Genomic DNA, 27,558 nt, shown 5'->3' on the forward strand with positions numbered 1-27,558 from the left:
GCACGTGCACCTTCCGCCGACCACTGGTGACAACATCGATGTACTGTGGAGACCTCACGCCCACGTGTTGAGCAATTCGGCGGTACGTCCACCCGGCCTCCCGCATGCCCACTATACGCCCTCGCTCAAAGTCCGTCAACTGCACATACGGTTCACGTCCACGCTGTCGCGGCATGCTACCAGTGTTAAAGACTGCGATGGAGCTCCGTATGCCACGGCAAACTGGCTGACACTGACGGTGGCGGTGCACAAATGCTGCGCAGCTAGCGCCATTCGACGGCCAACACCGCGGTTCCTGGTGTGTCCGCTGTGCCGTGCGTGTGATCATTGCTTGTACAGCCCTCTCGCAGTGTCCGGAGCAAGTATGGTGGGTCTGACACACCGGTGTCAATGTGTTCTTTTTTCCATTTCCAGGAGTGTATTTCAAAACTAATTTTTTCAACATACTGCGCGTTTGAGTCGACAGACGTCTCCAAGATACTTTTCAGCCCTTTGGCCGCCCATGTTGACAATAGCAAATAAAGCTAACTTAGGTATTTCTCATGTGCACACCATTGGAAAATATTAGTCTGATGCTGTGGTTCGTAGCGTTCTTGTTTTCGTGTTGGTATTTGGGTAGCTACCGATGTATTTATCGAATATCATTTTTTATTTGTTGTTCACCGTTGCTTCTTGAGTTTACATATTGTCATTTTGTCATTTTCAGTGGATCTGTGGACGCTAGAAAATGGAGTGGCAGGTAGAGAAACCGGAATATTTCCGACATATTCTTCCGTTTGAGTTCAATAGACGGTTGGCAGCAGTGGAGACAGCCAGAAACATTTGCGCCGTGAATGGGGATAATGCTATTGGACAGAACACAGGAAGAAAATGGTTTTCTCGTTTCAAGAAGGATACCAGTGACTCTCAACTTTCAGGAATAATTTCGGAATTTGACGAATATTGTTTAAATGCATTGATCCCCAATGATCCACGTTAGTGTACTCGAGAACCGGTAACTGTGATGAACTGTGGTCATTCCACCACTGTGCAACATTTGTACGAATTGGGGTATGTTCAAAAATCGGTTGTGTGGGTACCGCACGTTTGAAGGTAAAATCACAAGAATCAGCAGGTGTCTACATGTGCATCTTTGCTTGCTCGTCATCAACTGGCTCGTGAAGAACACTGACCATTCCTCTCCTGTATAGTTACTGGCGATGAGAAATGGCGGCCGGCCGCGGTGGTGGAGCGGTTCTAGGCGCTTCATTCCGGAACCGCGCGAGTGCTACGGTCGCAGGTTCGAATCCTGCCTCGGGAATGGATGTGTGTGATGTCCTTAGGTTAGTTAGGTTTAAGTACGAGGGCTATCCACAAAGTACATTACGTTTTGGAATTAAAAATAAATAAAGAATTGGAAAATTTTTTTATTATATACAGATGAAAGCCACACTTAAATACTACTTTTCTACATAGTTGCCATTTAAATTAAGGCACTTATCGTAGCGATGGACGAGCTTGCAAATTCCTTCGTCGTAAAATCGGCCGCCTGCGCCTTCAACCACGTGGTTACCTCTTCTTGAAGCTGTGCGTCGTCATCAAAACGCTGCATAGCCAACCACTTCTTCATTGCTGGGAATAAGTGGAAGTCGCTCGGTGCCAGGTCGGGACTGTATGGCGGATGAGGAAACAACTCCCACTTAAAAGATTCGAGAACTTCACGAGTGGCATTTGCCGTGTGGGCCCGGGCGTTGTCGTGAATCAGCAAGATCTTTGAGCCCAACTTTCCCCCGCGCCGACATTGTCTGCATGCATTTCTTGGGTTTTTGGGGGGAATTTGTGTGCCACCACTGCATTGACTGCAATTTTGTCTCGCAGTTCACATGCTTAACCCATGTTTCGTCACCATTAACGATGCGATCGAGTAATGAGTCGCCATCTTTCTCGTAAGCTGATTCACGACAACGCCCGGGCCCACACGGCAAATGCCACTCGTGAAGTTCTCGAATCTTTTAAGTGGGAGTTGTTTCCTCATCCGCCGTACAGTCCCGACCTGTCACCGAGCGACTTCCACTTATTCCCAGCAATGAAGAAGTGGCTGGCTATACAGCGTTTTGATGACGACGCACAGCTTCAAGAAGAGGTAACCACGTGGTTGAAGGCGCAGGCGGCCGAATTTTACGACGAAGGAATTTCCAAGCTCGTCCATCGCTACGATACGTGCCTTAATTTAAGTGGCAACTATGTAGAAAATTAGTATTTAAGTGTGGCTTTCATCCGTATACAATAAAAAAATTTCCAATACTTTATTTATTTTTAATTCCAAAACGTAATGTACTTTGTGGATAGCCCTCGTAGTTCTAAGTTCTTGGGGACTGATGAACTCAGATGTTAAGTCCCATAGTGCTCAGAGCCATTTGAACCATTTTTGAGAAATGGCGTCTTTATGCTAACATAAGAGAAAGAAAGGAATGACTGAGCCCAAACAAAGCAGCAATTCCCCGCACAAAGACAAGCGCGCATTCACAAAAAATAGTTTTATGCATCTGGTGGAACAATGGCGGTGTGGTGTGCTACAAATTGCTTGCCCGAGGTGCAACCATCACTGCTGTCATTTATTGTCAACAACTGAGACGTTTCGCTGATGTAATCCAAGAACAAGTTCCAGCAAGACTGTGTGAAGTGATGCTCATCCACGATAACGCCTTCCAACATTCCGCTAGACTGGCCAAGAACACTGCATGGGAGTTTGGTTGGGGAGTCATTCCGTACCCAGCTTATGTACCTGATCTTGCAGCCTCAGGTTTTCACCTTTCCCTCTCTGTATCGAACAATCTTCAAGACTTCCTTTCCTGTTGAAAATGCGCTCCCAGCATGGCTCTACGAGTTCTTCGCCTCACAACCATGTAGTATCTACAGCCGCGGAATCTAATAATTAACCCAGCTTTGGCAGACTGTTGCAAATACTGAAGGAGAATATATGATTGATGAGTAAATTCTCTGTTATGTGTATGTGTTCTTTTTATTTATTTGAGGAAAAACGCTACGAACTTATGCACCAACCCAATGAATGCAAGTGAGTGGTAAGGTTGCTGTAACCGGAAACTGCCACTGGAGACTGCAACGGTCGCAGATCACGTTGGCGATCACGGCCCGAGTGTTAGTTGTGATCGTTCATCAGCCACACTGGAAATCGCGTTTGCGTCTGGTGTGACGGCGTTACATATCTGCCAGTTATACATGCACCGTACCGGCTATCAAGGATTTCTAACAGATATTTATAAGGCTGCTACACTGAAGGGGTTACGTCTCATATACCGTCTTTTCAGAATTAACGAGTTACCAAGGATTCTTGTAATGTAGGTAAATAATATCGTTGTGATTTAGCGTTGGCACGCCGTTACCTGGTTAAGGTCTATAGTTCTGAAAACCTGGTTTTAGTTAAACAAATTCACTTACGAAAGAAAAGGCAACAGCGAGAAGGAGTTGTGGGATATAAACGAAAGCTGGTAGGCGTGTTTATGGATCTGAAAGTCGATGCCTGAGCCCATTCAAATTTCGCGCCAGTCACATAACAGTGACTCTAGTAGCACCACTATCAGGGTGCAAATCAGGTTTGCTTTAAATACTCGCTGTAACGGTCGTCAGCGTTAGTTACCTATGAGATTGGACGTGGTGAGTTGCTGTTAGTCAAGAATGCCTTTAAGGCGTCAAAGATACCATTATGAACACCTCATTGAGGTTGAAAGGGGTCATGTAGGACTACGAGAATTTGTACTGCGATACTGCAGAAAGACTTCTTGGGAATACAGCTACTGTACATGATTGCTGGCAGCGGTGTCGACGAGGATGTACGGTCGAAAGAAGACCGTGTTCCGGATGGCCACATGGCACTATCGACAGGGACGGCTATCGTTTCCGGCGTAGGGCTCTGACACACCGTACTGCATCTGCAGCAGCAATTCGAGCAGCAATCGGCACCACAGTGACACAGCAAAGTGTTACAAATCGGTTACTTCAAGGACAGTTCCGAACAAGACCAGGGCCATTTGCGACGTCTGGTGTCACGCGAAAGTTGATTGGGGGGCTTCTAGCGAGAGTTCATTGGAGGACAGGGTAGAGGTCTGATGTGTTTTGTGATGAGAGCTGGTGCCATCTCGGTGCCAGTGATAGCCGTGTGTTGGGTAGGAGGAGGTCAATTGAGTGCCTGCAACCAATCAATCTGCATGCTAGACGCACAGGACTCCCAACTGGAGTTATCGTTTAGGTTGTGATTCCGTCGGGCAGCAGGAGCACTCTCGTTGCTATCCCACGCACCCTGACTGCAAATCTGTACTTCAGTCTGGTGATTCGACCTGCTGTGTTGCCATTCATAAACAGCATTCCAGACGGTGTTCTCCAACAGGATGACTGTCGCCCTTATACCTATGTTACAAGCCAACATGCTCTACAGAACGTCGGCATGTTTTCGCTGCCTGCTCCATCACCAGATCTGTCTCCAATCGATCACACATGGGACATCATCAGACAACAATCTAGCGTCGTCCAGAACCAGCATTAACATGTGCATTTGCTGTATAATAATGCAGTGTAGATCCGTTTCCAGTGCAGGGCTCTGGCACATCGTACTGCATCTGCAGCAGCAAATCGAGCAGCATTTACTTTCTTCGTATAGATTCAGCACAGAAATAAACTGTAGTTCAATACTGATAATCTGTGTTGAATTATAGCCACAAGAGCAGTAAAGTCGTAACAGGTTTGGTTCAAATGGCTCTGAGCACTATGGGACTTAACATCTGAGGTCATCAGTCCCCTAGAACTTAGAACTACTTAAACCTAACTAACCTAAGGACATCACACACATCCATGCCCGAGGCAGGATTCGGACCTGCGACCGTAGCGGTAGCGCGGTTCCAGACTCTAGCACCTAGAACCGCTCGGCCACTCCGGCCGGCAAAGTCGTAACAGGGAAATAATAAAATAAAAATCCAATGTTTCCTATAAATGTGACATGAATCTACATTCGTTATTATTCTTGAGAATAAGTGCAGGTTATAAATGTAACTGAATATTATAAGCCTCATTCAACAAATATTTTACTCACCGTTAAACATCGACTTCTAAATTACTTGCAGTCAAGATCAATTCCTATTTCTTCAGGTCTTACACAGATAGTTTATGACAGATGTCGACACAATATAATTTCGGAAACTTTTGTTTTACGCATTTCACAAATAATTTGGATACGAAAAGACTTTGTAGATTTTTAATTCGAAATATGCTATGTGAATACAATGCAGTCGTTATAAATTTCCTGTTTTGCACACCGCTTTTTGATCTTAAACTTTCAAATTGTAGACCCACTGATTATCTTTGTTGGAAACGAATGTTAACTCAACCTGGGTAATATCAGCTACACGAGTCTGACGATCTCAAGTCTGACAATCAATTTTTCCATAAATGTTATTGAACCGTCAATTAGGGCGGCTCACAAACAACAACTCAAGTACACATGTTATTCCAGAAACGTTATCGCGGAAGTTGGGGCCAGGAGGTGCTGGTGAAACAACACACACTGCTAAGGTTATCTCTTTATTTTAAAAGGCTTTCTCAATAATAACTTTTTAAGTCTGGCATTTTAAAAAAAATCAAAACAATTTCGAATAGCTGACAAATTTTCTTTATGAAAAGATGATTTCCAGGTATGACGTTAACAACGTCCCAATACTAAGATTTTAACCTGACACCTTTAAGTAGCTAGTGTGTACTAAAGCTAAAATAGTTGTCTCTCGTCAATTAAATAACTTATATTACACCTGTCAGTTGTTACAAGATAAATGTGAATAGGCCATTACACAAACCTCTACATTAAAGGCAGTTCCCAAAAAAATTTTCCTTACCTCGGTAAGGGAGTGACACGTGTAAAAGGGCCCTATTCACAATAGGCAGAATAGTTATTGGTGGTCTACAGGGCCACAGCAGATCAGCCCCAATACTTCCATTACAAGCCACCACCTCCTCGAGTTACCCAAAACCAGAAGATGTAGCAAGGACGGTGCCTGCACAGACTCGGAACCACAAAGACACGCGACACCGACCTTAAATCATCCAATCGAGGTCTGAATGAAACGACCCGACCGAGAAGCAATTACCATATTCCCGCGGATAGGCAAACGAAAACTGTGGTGGGAAGACCCCAACAAAACCACTGGTGAAGAAACTCATACACTTCACTAGAAAAACCCATTTTATACGTATATATATGTAACTAACTCTGTTACATAAAAACAGTACTCAACTTCTCACACTCCACCACAGCGCCGGGAATACGTTGCACTTCCAAATGCTCGTCAGAGCCAACCGCTGCCAGTGGTTCCAACGGTCGATAAGAAGACATACGGTCCCACGCGCTGATCTCCTGCACCACGGCTTCTAAGCTTCATAAGCCACGTACATGCGGGTAAGGCAGACTTAGCCCCTGACAGCCAATAGGTCGGCCAAAGCACGTGGCGAGCAGATGACGACCCCCAACAGCAGGGCCCCGCTCGCGCCACCACCTCTCTCTGTCACCGCCCAGTACGTACTTCTCGATCGTCACGCGACCGTACACTTGCTCCACCTCCCGCCAGAGGGCGGTAGCGATCCAAACAGCGTGCCAAACCGAAAACGTCACCGCAAACATTACACGCGAAGCGAAAGCACTCTTCCTGGTGCGCATTTCGTAGCAATTTTGTTCAAATGCGTTCATTGCAAGGTGTCACATGTAGTCTTACTGATCATCATTAATAATTTATGTGCATAGTTTCCAAATAGTATCTATGGGTATTTTGAATTCCGAACATGTTCATTTACTATTTGGGTGGGTATCCACATTATATCATTCTACTTATGTACTCGTGCAGAACTCTTATACACATCATCTGCTTGCTGGCTATGGTTTTATTCCACTTCGTATGTACATAACTGACAAATCCGTAGATTTTCTTACTGGGCACGGCTACACACAGCGTACAAACGAATACAAAGTCAGTGGAGCACCTGTGTCGATGAAGGACACCACAAAACATCGTCATAAATATTCCCACTCAGGTCCGTAATCACAAACCAACTTAGTTCGATCGCTGCATCTGGGGAAGTAGTCCGAGTCAACACTCATTCGCTGTCACAGAACTCCATAGTCCTATACGCGTTCCAGTCGAAGTTACAGAAGCTTCTGATCTGACCGTGACATGTCAGTTGCATCCGGCCGTTCAAAAGATAACCGCTGGTCAGAGCTCAGTAATCGTGTGTACAACCCCTGTCATCAGCAACACCGTGAACCTGCGTCGCTAAGACTAGGCATTCAGTACCTAGTCGTTCCAGTCAGCTGCACATCCCGCTGTACGGGTACTGAATTGGGAGAACAATGTCCAAGGCACTAGATACTCCAGTATACTTTGAACAACCAGTATGTGCTTTCCGCCGTCTACCTTTGTCTCTCTTGCGAGTTGGTCTTACTACAAACCAGGTGGCTTTATGCTGTCTACCCCTTCCTCTGTCTCTTTCTATTATTCTGCAGCCGTCTTGAAATACCAATGTTCTTTTTAACATCCTTTATATTCTGGTCATCCATCCTGTTGCCCATGCGACTGGCATATTGTTTGTTGTTCCGGAAGAATCCTTTGTAACCATTATTAGTAATAATAACCACGTATTTTCTTGGATTTTATGACCTTCCACTTTGCCCAACTCCCACTCCTGTACACATGGCTTCTGTGTCCCTTTTGGTTGTTCCTCCAGATTTGTCGTCGTCGTCCATGTAACGGTCTTCATGACTGTATCAGCATTTCTCTTTGATTTCTTCTAATCCTATCAGTTTTCAGATGACACTTAACGTGCTCGTCAGGTCTGGTCAGTGTATACTGGCTGGATGGTTGATTTGGGGGAGGGAACCAAACTACAATGTCATCGGTCCCCATCGGATGAGGGAAGGATGAGGAAGGAAGTCGGCCGTGCGGTTTCAAAGGAAGTATCCCGAAATTTGCCTGAAGCAATTTCGGAAAATCATGGAAGAGCTAAATCAGGATGGCTGGACACGGGTTTGAACCATCGTCCTCCCGAATGCGAGTCCAGTGTGCTAATGACTGCGCCACCTCGCTCGGTGCTTACCGTTACGCCGGTGATCTTTATGTCCTACCATCAAGATGCGCCTGTTTTGGGAGTCTTCTGTTGCAACAGAAAAGGCTCCTGACATCAATCGGAAGAGCTCTCGCAGGTGTAGGATGCCTGTAAACTGATGAACCAACTCCATTCTGTAGTCAGATGGAAAGTACAGTGCTAATTCCAATGTCCACTTCTGGGTTCGCTGGAGCCGATCAATGTGTGATTCTTCAGCCTAGCCCCAGACGACTGCTACATATTCAGTGAGCGGCCACAGGACATTTGGCACATGATAAACCCAACATCTGGTGTTAACGTCAAGCATGGCGCCGTGGGCATAAGCATATCATAGCGTGCCAGCGAACGTCCTCCACATGACCACGCCACATGAGACTAGAGTATAACATGACGTCCTAATATGGGTATATTTCCGTGGTACTAGTGTACCATGGTCCTGAACAATTGGTGGTATGACTGGGGTGGGACACCAAGTCAATATGATGGCCAGGGTCTGCTGTGATTTACATGCCAAACGACTGTATTTCAGTTTGCATTGAAGCATTTGGGGTATCTTACTCAAGAGCGCTATATCGTTAGCATATAGAATCAATTAGGTATTTCTGGCCTGTGGCACGTCGCTCATGCAGAGGACACAGCGGCACATCGCTCATAAAGAAGACATAGAGTACTGCACCAAGTACAGGTTGCTGCGAGACTCTGAGGCGGATAATTCGACGAGTTGATAGCCAGTCCAGCGCAGACGTGGAAGGACCTCTCCTGCAGGTAGAAACGGAGCAGCTAGATGTATTGACAAATGGACAACTGGGACCAAAAATTTTCTATTGTTGGTCCTTGTTTCACACTGCATCAATGACATGGGTAGAGTAGTATTTCACCGTAGTACTCTCGTCGCTCAATTGCCTCGATAGCGTTTTCTGCAAGTCAAATGTGGTGCTGCATTTTTATTATTTTTTAGTCTGTTATGTACATGAAAGATCAGATCTAGTGTTGCAAAGGAATTAATGTGTATATAGCACATAATATTTTAACATAATTACAAATGTGTTAGTAATAACTAAGCATTATGCTGTTTAAGAGGAGAAAAAGTCTATATAATATACATAAAAAAGGCTACATTTTACCAATTGTCTATCTGGTGCACGGATATCTTTTCAACTAGAATCCAGACGGCACACGTTACTGGTCGATTACACTATCCTGAATTACTGCTATACAAGACTACACTACACAACACTACGCTACTGTACTTGATGTCAGAACCAAGCTCGATTTCTCATTTGTCTGGGCGCTTAGTCCTCAGTGCGCCGAGATGCAACTCAGCATTCACAGGGACTGTTTCGCTGTTTCACCCAAGGTATGGAGGTTGCGAGATGGCTGTCAGGGATCCAGGAAAGACTTCTTGGTCCTCCCCGAGACTCATTTCCTCACAGCTTACAGAAGGTTGTTGTATGGATGTTCTGATGTTCTGGTTATCATGATGTATGGTCTCTTCTTGGTTCTCTCTCTCAGTCATGAAGGCTTGCAGTTCAAAAGCTGATATTTTAGCTGTTAGTGAGTTGAGCTTATGCCATAGTTCCTGATTCTTTATAATGATATAGCCTATTACATTTCCAAATGCGTCCCTGTCCTTGTCTGTAACATCTTGTCTAACGGCACATTCTCAGAGGTTGTGATCCAGGGTGCCGACCTCCACATTCACAAGTATCTGTCGTGCGTTGTCGTATTTTTAATAAGTAGTTGGGGTCCGGATCATGTCTTGACAGGCAGTGTATAGCTCCCTTGGTCGGAAAGAAGCTTGTCATTCTTTCGTTTATGTTAGGAAGAAACTGGTAGGTTTTCCTCCCTGTTTCTGCCTTGACCCAGATTTCTTGCCATTCCCTATCAATGCATCCCTTTATTTCCTTATTCGATACGGCTCTTGGGTCCTGTATCTCCTGTACCTTATCACATTCACGCTTTTTGAGTCAATATTGTGCACCTTTCTTTCTTATTGCCCAGGTATAAAGGTAGAAAACCTAATATCACCACCAGCGCCTCAGTTGGTGTTGTTCTATTCGTGCCTTTCAGGTGCCGGGGTACCTGCACACTTCTATGTGCTCCTCTTACAGCCTGTGCTGTCCTCACCTTTCTGGCTCTATGAGTCCAAACGCTTGACCCGTAGCTCACAATAGCAAGAATATTGCATTGTGGTACCTTCCTATTGCATTCAGTAACAACTGGAAACTTCTTTGGCAATTGCAGCTATTGTATTTAGGATTTTAGTGCCTCTCTGTGGTAGACGAGTTCTACATGTGCATGGAAGTTTTGCTTTTCGTCGATGTCAATTCCAAGGTACCTGTATGCTGCTTTTCTTTTCACAGGTTGATCATTTATACTGATTGTGGGACTTCTCGTTCCTGATAATGTTCCTTTTAGTAACGTATAAACTGTTTTGGGCGCTGATATTGTTAGTTTGTTTTCTACACATCAGTTACTTAGTCTTTGAAGAACTACCCTATTATAATTAGCAGATCGTTGCGTAAGCGATGCAGCCTCTAGCGTTTTTATACTCAGAAGCTGGTTCAGTAAATAGTCTGTACCAACATCGCAGAACTCTGGGGCACATACAGAACCCTGTGGGCAGTCTTTTGTGGTGTCTTTCACAATTTTCTTTCCTGAACGTTCTAATTACACCCGCCTGTCTGTGCAGTAATTCTGTAGGCTGTTACAGAGGCACCTGGCACAGTCTATCTGTTTCAGTCCTTTGAACTACAAGTTTTAAGGGCGAATTATGTTTGCGAAATGCATGTGCAATGGTTACGGAGTCGGTACTGGTTGTGGACTGCGGCGTCAGCGGCGCAGTGCGCTTTCATGAGAGCTCATCTGTTGCAGCTGTGGTACTAGATGTCCTGGACGTAGCCACATTTTCTAGCACCAACAAAGAGGTACGGCTCTCCCGCGCAAGTTCCAAATTGTCGTCCATGTCACCATCAGTTTCCTTCGCCAGGTCCATTTTCCGTTCGTTGTTTCCTTCCATAGCCTGAGGTGTAATGATGAGCTCTACTGCGGTCTCCAGCAGGCCAGAGCGCGAAGGTCACCGACAGACCGATCCCCGACTATTCCTCGGTCGACACTAATTAGATATTTACTGTCAGCTGTTACGTATCTCCAAGTCGTAGATATTTCTTACAGAAACTGCTTCATTTATCGTTTTGAAATAGATAAATGAACTATGTGACAGTACAACAGCAACTACGTAATAGCGCTATAGTACTGTACTCATTATTGTTATAGGTGGTAGTGGTCAGATACAAAGCAATGACCTTCCAGTCTCTGCCAGTTCAGAAGTAAGGAGTCCAGTACACAAGTTATTTTCAGACGTTAAGTATGCACTGATCAGCCAGAACATTATGACCACCGCCCACTATCGACATAAATCCATCCATAGCAGCGTACCGTATGCATAACTTGCATCGCTTCTGAGCGTTTAGCAGCGCGTTGAACTCGGCACGTTCAACGTTGACGCTCGATAGCACGGTCCGTGTGCCGACGGCGTAAGGGGTTTGCCGAGTTTAGATTCAACATTCGACGGATGGATCATCCTCAACAGTGTCACACCTACTCCCTCTATGAGACACTGAATTTTGGAATCTAATAGAGTCGTGGACACCGGCACAGAGGCACTTGGGAACTTTCAAATAAAAGTTCAAATGGCTCTAAGCACTATGGGACTTAACATCTGAGGTCATCAGTCCCCTAGACTTAGAACTATTAAGGACATCACACTCATACATGCCCGAGGCAGGATTCGAACCTGCGACCGTAGCAGCCACGTGGTTCCGGACTGAAGGGCCCAGAACCGCTCGGCCACCTCGGCCGGCGGTTGGGAACTTTGCGTAACTACTTGTGTTCCCATTTACCGACAAATACTGGTGGTGAATAATACGTCCTCCATCATTAGGATTCTAGTCGACTACCTCCGAGGTCTTGGGTTATCGGCGTCAGCTATGGAGACGGTAGTCACGAGGCTACTTTATGTCTGATTAAGGGTGACAGGCCGGGCACTCGGCGTCCGTTTCTCTCGAAAACAAGTCCATTATCTTCTACACAGCACCCCGGCTCTCGGCACGTATCTTTAAAGAGGGAAAATCACTTTGGACAAACGAACGTCGTGAAATCACTCATAGTCGAACGGAGTCGCTATCTACTGTTCAATCACGAGCCAGTCTTTATTGCGTTGCCTTACGGCTTCCATTAGCAATAATTGCTCAGGCAGCGCGCAATAAAACACTTTACAGGGGCCTGACAGTAGTTTTCAGTTTTACGACGGCGGGCTCTGTGCAGACAACAACACTGCCAGAAAACGAAGTCGAGACAGAGTTTGAACATCACGCAGTAACGATTCCGCCTGTTTTTTTTTTTTTTTTTTTTTTTTTTTTCGTGTCAGCGCAGTTTGGAGGAAATAAATGGCTGATTCCGTAATTTATTCGCGCATCTGAATCGAATAGTATATGTGGGCCTGTGAGAAAATGGGCCAGGATATTTAATTACATTCACGCTTTTATGCCTTTGCAAAACGTGGTAATAAAAGAGATGAGTTAAATGAAATCTCCTGTTCTAGCAAGTTCTGAGGAGAGTTCTATTCTAATCTAAAGATGTACTGTGAAGGGAGAAGCGGCTTGCGGATGTTTTTCGTTTCTTTTTTTAAAAATTCCTAACCCTAATGGACAGGTCGAACTTCCTGAGAACTCGACTCATTACACAGCTTCGATATTTTGAGCCAGATCGCAGCGATCTGGGGTTGGAGCAAATGTTTTACTTATGGAAATATTTGGTGGAGGGGGGGGGGGGGGGGCGGGTTAGGAATTTCTTCCGAAAATTTTTACGAGTCGTGAAGCTTGAAACTATATGCGTGACGGAGAGCGAAAAGGAACCTCTGGTCGATAATTTCGAATTTTGAGCTATTGTAATTTTTAGGTGTAGCATTACATTCTAAACAATCTGTAAATTTGAATGAGTCGTAACACGTTGCACACATATTTTAAATAATGTATTTTAAAGTTTCGCTTTATTACCATAGTTCAATTTGACATATTGAAGAAAAAAATTCTGCATACATATTACCCTTTAAATATTGTTCGTTAAACTGTGCAGATCTTTTCAAGTTAACATTACCCATTAAGTGATTAACGCCTCCAGACGTGTAGCACATTGCACTGTGCAAAAATTTAAAAACAACTAAACTCGCAGCAAATTAACAAAAATTAGCATACCCAGCAAAGCTTTTTCTTCGCAAAATATTGGTATTTCTGCTCGTTGTTGATTCTGAAGCCATTACCTGTTAAAATTTTGAACTCAGGAAACCATTGAAATAAATTATTGAGGACCCATATTTTATAATGGCCAAAGGATTTGATTTTCCACTTGTAAAACACACTACTGGCCATTAAAATTGATACACCAAGAAGAAATGCAGGCGATAAACGGGTATTCACTGGACAAATATATTATACTAGAACTGACATGTGATTACATTTTCACGCAATTTGTGTGCATAGATCCTGAGAAATCAGTACCCAGAACAACCACCTCTGGCCGTAATAACGACCTTGATACGCCTGGGCATTGAGTCAAACAAGGGCTTGCATGCCGTGTACAGCTAGCTACAGCTGCCCATCCAGCTTCAACACGATACCACAGTTCATCAGGAGTAGTGACTGGCGTATTGTGACGAGCCAGTTGCTCGGCCACCATTGACGAGACGTTTTCAATTGATGAGAGATCTGGAGAATGTACTGGCCAGCGCAGCAGTCGAACATTTTCTGTATCCCGAAAGGCCCGTACAAGACCTGCACATGCGATCGTACATTATCCTACTGAAATGTAGGGTTTCGCAGGGATCGAATGAAGGGTATAAATCAAATGGCTCTGGCCACATGGAACTTAACTTCTGAGGTCATCAGTCCCCTAGAACTTAGAACTACTTAAACCTAACTAACCTAAGGACATCGCACACATCCATTCCCGAGGCAGTATTCGAACCTGCGACCGTAGTGGTCGCGCGGTTCAAGACAGTAGTGCCTAGAACCGCTCGGCTACCCTAACCGGCTTGATGAAGGGTAGAACCACGGGGCGTAATACATGTGAAATGTAATGTCCACTGCTCAAAGTGCCGTCAATGCGAACAAGAGGTGACCCAGACGTGTAAACAATGGTACCCCATACCATCACGCCGGGTGATACGCCAGTATGGCGATGACGAATACACGCTTCCAATGTGCGTTCACAGCGATGCCGCCAAACACGGATGCGACCATCATGATGCTGTAAACAGAACCTAGATTCATCCGAAAAAATGACGTTTTGCCATTCGTGCACCCATGTTCTTCGTTGAGTACACCGTCGCAGGCGCTCCTGCCTGTGATGCAGCGTCAAGGGTAACCGCAGCCATGGTCTCCGAGCTGATAGTCCATGCTGCTGCAAACGTCGTCGAACTGTTCGTGCAGATGGTTGTCGTCTTGCAAACGCCCCCGTCTGTTGACTCAGGGATCGAGACGTGGCTGCACGATCCGTTACAGCCATGCGGATAAGATGCCTGTTGTCATCTCGACTGCTAGTGATACGAGGCCGTTGGGATCCAGCACGGCGTTCCGTATTACCCTCCTGAACCCACCGATTCCGTATTCTGCTAACCAGCTAACATTCATTGAATCTCGACCAACGCGAGCAGCAATGTCGCGATACGATAAACCGCAATCGCGATAGGCTACAATCCGACCTTTATGAAAGGTGGAAACGTGATAGTACGCATTTCTCCTCCTTACACGAGGCATCACAACAACGTTTCACCAGGTAACGCCGGTCAACTGCTATTTGTGTAAGAGAAATCGGTTGGAAACTTTCGTCATGTCAGCACGATGTTGGATGTCGCCACCGCCGCCAACCTTGTCTGAATGCTCTGAAAAGCCAATCATTTGCATATCACAGCATCTTCTTCCTGTCGGTTAAATTTCGCGTCTGTTGCAGATCTTCGTGGCGTAGTAATTTTAATTGCCAGTAGTGTATATTTGTCTGAAGGCGCTCAAGATTGTTTACAAGCAGTATTTTCGCCTCTTATTCTTTGGCTCTAAAATATGTGGCTGCTGAAGTTCTTCTCACAACTCTCATTGTCACTGACTTGAGGTGCTAGTTCAGGTTGTAGATCGACTTCAGGAACTGGGATGTCTTTTATTCTTCTTTGCAACAGGTCCTTGTGTTTGATAATGTTTTGGTTATTCTGTCATCCCTTCCGGAATTACTGCCTCAGTAAACCCAACGGATCCATTTTCTTCGGGAAAGATGCGTTGCGCAAATTCATTTCCCTCAGTCTCCATTTAGCAGTATACACTGCCTTTGTAGCTAATGATAAACTCAAAATAAATGTATTAAATTATGTGAGATACTTCATTAGCATTACTATTCTTCAAGATATTTAGCCAGGCGCATGTATGTTATGGTATAGTGTATTATCAGTTTTGTGAATTATTGAAACTACTCAGCCACTTTTATGTAAAATTAAAAATAAGAAAGAAAAAGTAATATGACGTACGGTTACGAGGTTTCCGTTGTATGATATGGGATCATATCAGTTAGTTTTCCTGAAATACACAGTGTGTGTGTAGAATGTAATAAGACTGGTTTTTTTATCTACCAAAGTTTTTATTTTTTTCAAACAACGATATTGCCTCCTTCGGAGCAGTCCCATCGAGCAACTACACACCGGCAGAGTCAGCTTGGTAGCAGCGCTGAAAGGCTTCAACTGGTAGGGCCCTTAACATGTTGGTCACATTCTTTTGAATGTTCTCCAGAGTCTCGAAATAACGTCCTTTCGAAATTTTTTAAATTTCAGGAAAAGAAAAAAGTCACAAGGATTCAGGTCAGGTGAAAAGAAAGAAGGGTTGTGGAACAACACGAATGCCTATTGAGGTTAAAAATTCCATGATGGAAATGAACATGTGACATGGAGCATTGCCATGGTGCATCATCCACTTGTCTGCAATGTACGATCTCACTAGATTTAGAGTTTCCCTGAGCGTTTAAAGATATCTTTGTAAAACATTTGGTTAACGGTTTGTTCTGGAGGAACAAATTCTTTGTGCACGATATCTCTACTACCAAAAAAGACATATCAGAATCGTTTTGATCTTTGATTGCCCATTCGAGATTATTTCGGTTGATCAGATGTCTGAATGTGCCACTCCTCACTTCGTCGGCTTGTCTGAGGATCGTACTTAAAAATCTAGGATTCGTCACCTGTGGTCACATGACTGGAACCATTCGTGGTCATTGGCAATCCTCCCAAGAAGATCAACGCACGGTATTGTCCTGCCTAGTTGCGATGTTTCTCGGCACCATTTTGACACAGCCCTTTGGAAGCGCAAAACTTCGCTCAAAATTTGATGTACGTTGAAAGTGTTTAACAGGTCACTCATCATCCTTATTGTCAAACGTCGGTTTGACCTCACAAGAGCGGAGTAAGAACGCGTTCCCGTTGGTTTTTGAAGTTGAAGGTCTCCCTGAGCGAGTTTCGTCTTCAACCTGTTCTCAGCCTTCCAAAAATTATTTGTGCCAGCGAAAAACTTGGGCTGTCGATGAGGAATGTTCCCATAGACCTGTTTCAACTTTTCGAAGGTCATGCTCGCGCATTCCCCCACGAAGCTTCGTGATATAAAGTTGCTCTAAATTTCGCTGTTCCATTTCCGTAACACACAACGAAAACACTACTTCACTGACGGCGCTCTCAAAAACGGCGTGATGGCTGTACGGAGCTGAAACTCGGTGTGAACATCTGGAAGGGATGAATACAACGGTTTACTCAAGTAGAACAACACAGCGTTGCCAGATCGCTCGCAGTGTTGGCAGTCTCATTACTTTTCTCACACAACTCGTATGTGGACCTAAATTACGTGAAATGAAACTCTTGGAAATTACCCACTGCAAACAAAGGAAGATTGTTGTGTCTAGACAAGACAGCCTAGACACAATGAGAGGAAGCCGAAAGGCACGCGCTTAAACTCACGCAGGCTGGCGTGACGTCTGAAACGGGATACGTAATGAATGCTATAAAGAAAAGTACGTAGCTGCTGGAATACTTAACTTTAATCCACAATTGGTGAACATTGGTCTTGTTGATACAGTATTATCATCTCAATATAACTTGGTGATGGCGCCTTGCTAGGTCGTAGCAATTGACTTAGCTGAAGGCTATGCTAACTATCGTCTCGGCAAATGAGAGCGTATTTGTCAGTGTGGCGTCGCTAGCAAAGTCGGCTGTACAACTGGGGCGAGTGCCAGGACGTCTCTCTAGATCTGCCGTGTGGTGGCGCTCGGTCTGCAATTACTGACAGTGGCGACACGCGGGTCCGCCGTACACTAACGGACCGCGGCCGATTTAAAGGCTACCACCTAGCAAGTGTGGTGTCTGGCGGTGACACCGCAAAGATAATGATAATCTATTTCGGATTTTATCTACAAACAATTCTGTTTCCACGTCCGCCTGCTTAGCTGAGTAGAAGGTCAGAGGTTAGCTGCCCTCTGAAATAAAAATACTGAGTGAATGGATCGACGATGAACTTAGACAAGTGTCACGGGAAGTCCACCCCAAACAAATAGAACGAACTATAACGACAAAATGAAATTAAAAAAAAAAGAAAAATAAAGTGGTAGTGTGCTTGCCTCCAATACAGAGGGCCCGGGTTCGATTCCCCGCTGGATCGTGTATTTTCGGGTGTTGTGTTGTTCCGCTCATCATTTGATCCTTATCACCAACACGCAGGTCGCCCAATGACGCTTCGACTGAAGTAAGGCTTGCACTCGGCGGTCGAACTTGCCTGAATGAGGCCTCCTAGTCAACAATGCCATGACTTACTATTTGTTTTCACTGTCATCTTTAATGGTATGACAACAACATTTAACTGTTAGACAAATTTGCGATTGGGTGAAAATAATACTTATTTGCTCAAACTGTTGTCCTTTTTAATAACGGTCTCTAATCTTCAGTATCTCTTACATTTTTCTAGCTTCACTTAATGCTCGCACAGAAAGTTTGCTGCAAGATAATTACTGAGAAGCAACAAAAAAGCCCATCATCAATGTATGTACCACCGGCTTGCTCACCTGAGGTGTCCTGAAGCAGTTGACGTTTTCTGGAGCCGTAGCTCGACAAATGTTATCAGTGGATGCGATAAGGTGGTTTGTAAACGAACAAATTAATATGAAGAAATGTTATTGACTCTCGCTGTCACTCTGGTTCACCATCTTGCCATGAGTAATTCACCGAATAATCATGTAACAACTATTGAAAAGTATGTGGGACTGGGATATTCTGGTAGCTAAGATGCAGACACTGTTTCATGTACAACAAAGGGTGTTCACTTAGCATTTTATTTCAATAATATGAAGTTATTTTTATTGTTAGCTCCCACTTTTCAGGTGACATGTGCTTTGATCCTCACAAACAGCTAATTTTGTAACAGACAGTCTCCTCACAGTCCAAATTCTCTAAACATGAAATATCACTAATAAGTCACTTCATAGCAGTGTCCATATTACCTCTGTAATTCATGTCTCACTTCAACCAAAATACGGGTGGGAACTGTTCAGTGTACTGTCGCAGTGATTTTGCCCTATACTTGCATTTTTTATGGTGACTGGCTGTTTCTAGTACTTTCGTTGTCTTGGTTCTTCTGTTTTCCAGTGTTGATCCACCACCGAATTTTACAGTCTGGAACTTCTTTCTGGCTATCTGCTTTCTTGCAGTCTTCCCCGCTTGGATCTTCTCTTCCTAGTTGATAATGTCAAAACCCACGTCTCTTCTTAAAATTTAGCATTTTAACTGCGACAATGCTGCAATGGTAGCTTTCTGGAAACTTTTTGAGCTCCACTTGCCTCTGCCTAATCAAACTCCTTTTTCCGACCCACTGCTACAATTTTCTCCTCGACATAACACCTTCCGACCTTCACTACAAAAAATGCCTGTTTTTTCTCGAAATTATTAATGTTATTACTAATTAAACAACACATCCAGTCCGTATGTCATTTCACTACCTATTCCCTGCATCGACTGACTGCAAGTAAATACCTCGAGTTCTCGTCCATATATTCCGTAGTCCACTCCTTGCTAACAAGGAAACATCTTTTGGCAAAATACTTGGGTAAACTGCCCATATTTCGGCTGGGCGCCTAATTCTGGATACCCGAATATCTCCTTTGCTTGATGCTACACACGGTAGCTCGCTTCGTCAGCCAGTACCGATGGTCATTCTGATACGCTACAGCGAGTTTAGTTCTCCACAATTATTCTTGCATTCTGGCCAAAATAAATATTTTTATATTCAGTTGAAAGTCCTGGCATAAACGTTTATGATACCACGCTACTACATGAGGAGAAGACGTCCTCGTCTAACAGTTTATAAAGCTGTTGATGAGATTGAATTAACTGTTCAACCTGTAAGTGGTCAAGTGTTTTACACGGCCCTTCAGTGTTTTGTGGAGCTGTTTTCAACTTCACAATTGACAATATAGCTGACTCTGATCATGGGAATGGATGGGTTACAGGTGCAATAGTATGTTATCCTGGAGACAAAGTGGCTTCAGTTGGAGGACTTGAGAGCTTTAATGAAAGGGACGTTATTGCCTTTCGTACCTTTCAAATATGTCAGCTCTATGACAGGACAAACGCACGGTCATGTTATATGGCATCTACGGCTTTGGTTCTACGCACAAGGAATCATCGTAAAATAAGTGAAAGGGGGTCAGTATGTGTTTATGTTAAGGGTGGAGGAAATTGTGCTAAAATTAAACTTGTTGGCGATCTTACACATTATTATAGAAACTGAATAACTTTCACTTCCTTATCTCCCTCCTTTATATCCCTTTATATCAACCAGGTAAGACGTACTTTCAAAATATGTGATTTGAGCCAGTAGTCTAAAACATGTTTTTCTTACCCAGCAGATAAAGGTGTCGTCCACAGCTCGCTTAAAGCTTAGGTTGTGCCTAAACAAAGTAAGAGATGGTCCTTAATAGCGGATAGTAATAGGTTACACTTTATTGGGTACCCGGAATTTGGCGTAGTTTATACAAAGAAATGTTCAGTGTTTTATTCCAAATGGCTCCTTTGCAGTGTTTGAGAGACGAAGACGTTGGTCCATTGATGGGTTGGGCATAATGCAGAGCCGCAACAATAGCAGTGGCTGCAAATAGTTTCAAAAACATGTGGCATCTATCCTTGTCAGCATTTGGCTTTTTTTAAAAAAAATGGCTCTGAGCACTATCGGACTTAACATCTATGGTCATCAGTCCCCTAGAACTTAGAACTACTTAAACCTAACCAACCTAAGGACAGCACACAACACCCAGTCATCATGAGGCAGAGAAAATCCCTGACCCCGCCGGGAATCGAACCCGGGAACCCGGGCGTGGGAAGCGAGAACGCTACCGCACGACCACGAGCTACGGACCTGGCTTTTTTCATCTATGGATTTTCCTCCTCAGAAAAGTGCAGCTTATACTGATAAGCAGCTATAGCAGGGTTATTGTTAACTGCAGTTGCTGCGTTTCTGCTTTTAAAGTCAGCTCATCTGCTTTGCTTCCATCATCAAACCCAATACAAATAGTAGATAAAGCAGCTGTGTTGACGTCATCTCCTTTAAAAAGGCTTTGGAGCGGTCGCTGGCTGAAGGGAAAAAGAAAGCTAGCACCAAGACCACAGGAAAAGGCACCACCTTCAACAAAACCTACTTTAGGAGCTTCATGTGATGCATCTGATGCACTTTCAGCATCTGGGATTAGCAAAAGAAAGCTCACCGTAAGAAAGAACCGAAAGTCACAAAGCAGCAAGACGATGGTGGCAAAGACTCCGATTGAAGCGTCGATGAAGTGATGTTGAAAGGCTCATCGTTTGAATATGAACAGGACGAGCAGTGCATTTTGCGCCTCATACTGTGATCAAATGATATCCCTAAAAAGACTTGGACTAAGGGTATCGTTTACTTTCGCTGGTGTTAAGAGCTCTGTGGAAGTGTCGACGATGATACTTAGAAAGATTCTAAATGTGGCTTCTACATCAGAAAGCACAAAACTGAGCATTTTTCTTGTTGCGACTGAAACGTGTGCAGAGTAACCGACAAATATGCAACACTCTTTACTTCTGAAACAAACATTTTGTACGAATAAAGCTGTGTTACAAATTCACTACGTTTCAGTGTTCCTTTTTGTTACAGCGTAAAGTCAGCGCCGGCACACCAGTCGTGAAGGACAGAAAAGAGGAGGCTTTGAGAAGAGGTCAGCCAATCGCACGCTCACCGACCTCCCTCCAGGACGACAACGCAACAGCAGTGGCCCCTATGTGAAGGGAACATAACCGCCGCGCCCGACTGGTGGCAGCCCCACTTCGATAGCAGTTTCAACATTAGCCACTTCGTTAGCCGACACATCGTAGCCAATCTCTACGCAGCACACACGTGTGTTTGGCTATTCTGAAGAAGTCTGATTGTTTTGTATGTCGCCTTTTGCTTGCGACACATCTGTGTAATCAAAGTTAAGTATTTAATTTGCCTTGTTAAACTAAAACTCATTAATACGAGTTATTGGATTGTTTGTCTAGCGATCCGACTATACAGGATTCCTAGACACAACACTTTTCAACCCAAGCTGGCAACAGGTTGCGCCGTCAGTCGAACGTGAGTAACCAGTTATATACTTGCGTAGGTAGTTTCACTGCAGCTCATTTGTCATAACGATTGGAGCAGCAAAATTAACGAAGCAAAATAAAAGGAGACTAAGGAGAAATTAAGAATATATTCCAGTCACGAAACAGAGTCCAAGTCCAGAAGTGGAAAAGTTTTAGTGTGTCTATGAGGCAGCTTCACACAGATCGGTAGGTGTCACGAAATGTTAAATCTGTAAAATGTTGCTAAACGCTCACTCAGGAACCGCGAATAAGTTACGACATGTTTGTAAATTTGATCAGTCTCCTCTCTCTATGAATGTTCTGAAAGGGAACAAAGACTTGATGCAAAATTGTTAAGGCTTTCGTGGCCACTTGTTGACAAGCTGCGTATTGGCTTCTGTCTCGGGTTCTTCGGCCTACGTTCATCTAATGATTTTTCTGACGTTTCGCCAGCACGAGTGGTTGGCATTGTCAAAGCTTCACCCTCCACTGCCGGTGGTGAACTGGAGCCGAGCTCGCGGGCGCAGACTATATGTACCTGGCGCGTCAACGTCCGAGGGTTTCTCCGCTGTCATTTCCGGTGCGGTTCTCCTCTTGCTACCTTCGACGGTCGTTCGCTGCAGTACGGGAAGCCAGGATCCGTTGACCTTAAGGCTTTCCTCTTTCTTGTTCAAACTGTTCGCGTGTTTTTGTATTTCTACAGCTTCTCTGAACAAGGGCGTGTGATAGGGCTTCTCTACAGCCAGAACTTCCGTGTCGGCGAATTTTATTACGTGGTCGGTCTCATTCAGTGCGTGCTCTGCCACGGCCAGATGTGCTGGTCACAAGGGACGGCGAAAACCGGGGACACAGTGTGTATCGAAAACCGACACACACGGACCGATGCCTGCACAAACTGTCAAACCACCACCCGAGCCAGAAAAGAGGCATGATTAGTACGCTCGTAACGAGAGCAGGACGAATATGTGAGCCGCAACACCTCAAACGAGAAATGCAACACCTGGAAACTGTCCTGAGGAGCAATGGGTACTCCAAAAATTATATTAGAAGTGTAACAGAGCCAAACACTCGGCGAAGTAAGGAACTAGAAAAAGAAATGTCGGGTACGGCCTTTCTGCCATACATTCCCAAAGTGACGGACAGAATCGGCCGTATATTGCGCAAACATGGCGTAAATACGATTTTCAAACCGACAAGGAAGATCAAAGAGTGTCTTAGATCGGCGAAGGAGAAAAGAGACCCACTTGCAATGTCGGGAATATTCCGTATACCATGTACATGCGGAAAAGTTTATTTCGGAATGACTGGACGATCCATCAACACCAGGATCAAAGAGCATAAGCGACATTGCAGGTTGGGGCAATGTACATTCCGACGGACTTGGGCAATTCCAGCAGGACAATGCGACATCCCAAACGTCCAGAATTGCTACAGAGTGGCTCCACGAACACTCTTGAGTTAAACACTTCCGCTGGCCACCTATCTCCCCAGACACGAACGTTATTGAGCATATCTGGGATGCCTTGCGACGTGCCGTTCAAAAGAGATCTCCACCCCGTCGTATTCTTACAGATTTATGGACAGCCCTTACAGGATTCATGGTGTCAGTTTCCTCCAGCACTACTTCAGACATCAGTCGAGTCCATGCTGCGTCGTGTTGCAGCACTTCTGAGCGCTCGCGGGAGCCCTACACGATATTAGGCAGGTGTACCAGTTTCTTTGGCTCTTCCGTGTAATTTGTACTGCGATTGCCTGAGAGCATCATGAAGTCGATTTATTTCGAACGTCTTGGCCGAGGCACCTAAGTCACTTGCAGATACTCGAAGATTATTTTAAAATGTTAGGCCTACTGTTCATTGTCATGCAAGTAGTAACAACACAGTTCAATAAAATCACGCATTTATTTTTCTCGTCAAAACTGTGAGCGACCGAGACTGCTACAACTCTAACTTAATTTGTTTCAAGAAGAAATGAAAGAACAGGTGGGTGAAAAAGTAGTATAAGGAGCGACAAAAAATCACACACGAAATGTTGATAACAATGTGAATCTGGAGCGCGCACTGAATGAGACCGACCACGTAATAAAATTCGCCGACACGGAAGTTCTGGCTGTAGAGAAGCACTATCACACGCGCTTGTTCAGAGAAGCTGTAGAAATACAAAAACACGCGAACAGTTTGAACAAGAAAGAGGAAAGCCTTAAGGTCAACGGATCCTGGCTTCCCGTACTGCAGCGAACGACCGTCGCAGGTAGCAAGAGGAGAACCGCACCGGAAATGACCGTGGAGAAGCCCTCGGACGTTGACGCGCCAGGTACATATAGTCTGCGCCCGCGAGCTCGGCTCCAGTTCACCACCGGCAATGGAGGGTGAAGCTTTGACAATGCCAGCCACTCGTGCTGGCGAAACGTCAGAAAAATCATTAGATGAACGTCGGCCGAAGGACCCGAGACAGAAGCCAATAGGCAGCTTGTCAAGGACTTGATGCAGGCAAGTGTGTGGAAATGTTTGCTAAGGACTTGGGGTCATTCAGCAGTACATAAGCTTTCTAAGTTTAGAGCAAACATTGACTGAAATAGGAAAAAAATATGACTCAGTGGATATTAAAAATTACGTTCTGGTCATATGCAACGTAGTCCGCCCCAGTAGCTGAGTGGTCAGCGTGACGGATTGCCGTCCTCTGGGCCCGGGTTCGATTCCCGGCTGGGTCGGAGATTTTCTCCGCTCAGGGTCTGGGTGTTGTGTTGTGTTCATCATCATTTCATCCCCATCCGGCGTGCAGGTCGCCCAATGTGGCGCCGAATGTAATAAGACCTGCGATATGGCGGCCGGACCTGCCCCGCGAGGGGCCTCCCGGCCAATGACGCCAAACGCTCATCATCATCATCATATGCAACGTAGTGCGGTAAAAGCTTAGCATGAAATACAAGTTCATTCTAACATACACATACTTTTTAGATTAACATAATATCAAGAAGGAACTCCCCGTGTGCTAAAATGAGTGGGAAACTGCCGGCCGGGGTGGCCGAGCGTTTCTAGGCGCTGCAGTCTGGAACCGTGCGACCGCTACGGTCGCAGGTTCGAATCCTGCCTCGGGCATGGATGTGTGTGATGTCCTTAGGTTAGTTAGGTTTAAGTAGTTCTGAGTTCTAGGGGACTGATGACCTTAGCAGTTAAGTCCCATAGTGCTCAGAGCCATTTTTGAGTGGGAAATTCAGAATGAGCTATTTTGACCACTTACAATGAATGAAGCGATCACGCAGTACACATCCTGGAAAAGGTAATTAATTTTGGTATAACTGGGGTCATATTTGACTTGTGCACACATAGGTTACAGAAAACAGGCTTACAAAACCTTATTTTAGTTGGTGTTGAAGTAGAATAGACATCTGCAGGTTCTAAATCCAAAGGACCTCGACATTAAGAGATGGTTCGCGGTTTACTACAAAAAACATGTATTAGAAGTGACCTTATGAGAGTAGCCGGTACTAGTTGAAAGAGGGTCGGGTTGCATAGAGCACAGTTCATATCGAAATAAAGAAATAAGCCAGAAATACGCTGAAAAGAGGAAAAAAAGAACAAATAAAGTGAATATGTATTTGTTGACTCCAATTTTGTGGTACTCGAGTAAAAAACGAAATATCTTTCATCAACATAAGAACTTTACTCATAACTCTACAATGAAAGCGTACAGAATAAAGAGATGTCACTAAACCCGCCCAAAGATGTAAACAACCATGCATGAGCAGCGGCTATTAGACGTAGGGGGTCCGACAGTCGATCAGTGCCAGCCAGTCCACCAGGACGGCGATACACGGCTCTTGTTGTCTGTAGTTCAACCACGCCTAGACGGTCAATACCGCGGTTCGATCGCGTCCGCATTGTTACTTTGTGCCAGGAAGGGCTCTCAACAAGTGTCCAGGCGTCTCAGAGTGAACCAAAGTGATGTTGCTCTGACGTGGAGGAGATTCAGAGAGACAGAAACCGATGATGACATGCCTCGCTCAGGTCGCCCAAGGGCTACTACTGCAGTGGATGACCGCTACCTACGAATTATGGCTCGGAGGAACACTGACAGCAACGCCACCATGTTGAATAATTCTTCTCGTACAGCCACAAGACGTCGTGCTACGACTCAAAATGTGCGTAATAGGCTGCATGATGCGCAACTTCACTCCGACGTCCATGGCGAGGACCATCATTGCAACCACGACACCATGCAGAGCGGTGCTGATAGTCCCAACAACATGCCGAATGGATCGCTCAGGGTTGGCATCACGTTCTCTTCACCGATGAGTGTCGCATATGTCTTCAACCAGACAATCGTCGGAGACGTGTTTGGAGGCAACCCAGTCAGGTTGAATGCCGTAGACACACTGTCCAGTGAGTGCAGCAAGGTGGAGGTTCCCTGATGTTTTGGGGTGGCATTACGTGGGGCCGACGTACGCCGCTGGTTGTCATGGAATGCGCCGTAACAGGTTTTACGATACGTAAATGCTAAGCTCCGACCAATAGTGCAACCATATCGGCAGCGTATTGACGAGGCATTCGTCTTCATGGACGACAGTTAGCGCCCCCATTTTGCACATCTTGTGAATGACTTCCTTCAGGAAACGATATCGCTCGACTAGAGTGGCCAGCATGTTCTCCAGACATGAACCATATCGAACATGCCTAGGATAGACTGAAAAGAGTTGTTTATGGACGACGTGACCCACTAACCACTCTAAGGGATCTACGCCGAACCGCCATTGAGGAGAGGGACAATATGGACCAATAGTGCCTCGACGCATACAGGCATACATCAATGCAGGAGGACGTGATACTGGCTATTAGAAGTACCGTTGTGTACAGCAATCTGGACCACCATATCTGAAGGTCTCACTGTATGGTGGTACAACATGAAATTTATGGTTTTCATTAGCAATAAAAAGGGTGGAAATGATGTTTACTTTGATCTCTATTCCAATTATCTGTACAGGTTCCGGAACTCCACGAATTTAGGTAATACAAAACTTTTTTGATGTGTGTATTAAATTACTTAGAAAATTAATGAAAATGAATATTTTTTCTTATCACATTCACTTATTATAAAATAATTATTTTTTTCATTCAAAAGGTGAATGTAAAAACATATTTAATATGTTTTTAATAAAAGATGCATATAAGAAAAATAATTTAATTCATTGTCACATTCATACTGAAATTATACTGGCTTTCAAGGTCAGTGTATTTTATTGTTTAACTGTGCATTCTGAAAAATTCCAACAAACTTTGGCACCCTATGAAGGAAATGCAGAGGGCTTCTCCTTGATGTTACTCTCTTTAGTTCATTTTACCCTCCGGGTTTTATCGAAGTCCATCTTGAAGTCCAGGTAGCTGTCCTTTGCATCTGGTTACGTCGTCTCAAATTGAGGGGACAGAGCTCGAACAGTAGTGACTTGATGATCGATCATCCCCATTACATCGGTGGGTAGCTCATTCCCGCCGTGGGGCATTCCGGCAGCAAATGTATACGATCACAGTTTGTATATACTGTTGGAATCTGAATGATAATGCACATTCTAAAAATGTGATTTCATTATTTTATTTTGGGTGTAAATAAATTATTTTCTTCAAATTTTCGTATTTTGTTTTCAGTGGTGATAATCTTTAAATGGACAATACCAAACAGCTACAGCAGTGTGGTGACTGTCTGGAGAAAAAGAATAGTAATGAATTTTATAAAAA

Source organism: Schistocerca serialis, chromosome 1 (genome assembly GCF_023864345.2).
Source record: "Schistocerca serialis cubense isolate TAMUIC-IGC-003099 chromosome 1, iqSchSeri2.2, whole genome shotgun sequence".
Classification (NCBI taxonomy): Eukaryota; Metazoa; Arthropoda; class Insecta; order Orthoptera; family Acrididae; genus Schistocerca; species Schistocerca serialis.